Source organism: Hippocampus comes, unplaced genomic scaffold (genome assembly GCF_001891065.2).
Source record: "Hippocampus comes isolate QL1 unplaced genomic scaffold, H_comes_QL1_v1.1 C16423939, whole genome shotgun sequence".
NCBI lineage: Eukaryota > Metazoa > Chordata > Actinopteri > Syngnathiformes > Syngnathidae > Hippocampus > Hippocampus comes.
This window is the reverse complement of record NW_017831550.1, coordinates 1-416: the sequence shown is the minus strand read 5'-3', so window position 1 is coordinate 416 and position 416 is coordinate 1. Positions and strand designations below refer to the sequence as shown.

Here is a 416-nt window from a genome sequence, read left to right as displayed (position 1 = left end):
TGGACGTGTTGAATGTAGCGAGAAGAAGTCTGTCCTGACCTGCAGCAGATCAAACTGAACGCGGCCCTCCATGTTGATGATCTTATTCTCTCTGCGGCCCATCTGCTTGCTCTGGAAGTTGAGGTCCCGCAACACCGACTTGATCCCTCTCACCCGGCCCAAATATGGAAACAGATTGACCTGCGCGCCGATGGGAGTTAATGGCGGCGTCGCGTGACGACAGGCGGTTCTGAAGTATTCAAGTACGGCAAGCGACGCGTCCAACCTTTAACGCGGCAGCCCGGTTGAGCAAGTAGGGGAAGTCAAAGTTCTGGATGTTGTATCCGGTGACGATATCGGCATCTACTGTTCTTAAAAATTCAGCCCAGCTCTGCTCAGACAAAATATCATGTTGAGACTGTTAAAAAAAAAAAAAA

At 50.2% G+C, this 416-nt stretch overlaps 1 long non-coding RNA gene across 1 annotated transcript; it reads right to left on the bottom strand.

The window, feature by feature from the left end:
- Positions 1-77: 77 nt before the first annotated feature.
- Positions 78-387, bottom strand: LOC109508652 (uncharacterized). The gene is made up of 2 exons (XR_002166721.1): positions 266-387; positions 78-180 (listed from the first exon to the last, which is right to left on the bottom strand). It is a non-coding gene; the product is annotated as an uncharacterized LOC109508652 (long non-coding RNA).
- Positions 388-416: the final 29 nt, after the last annotated feature.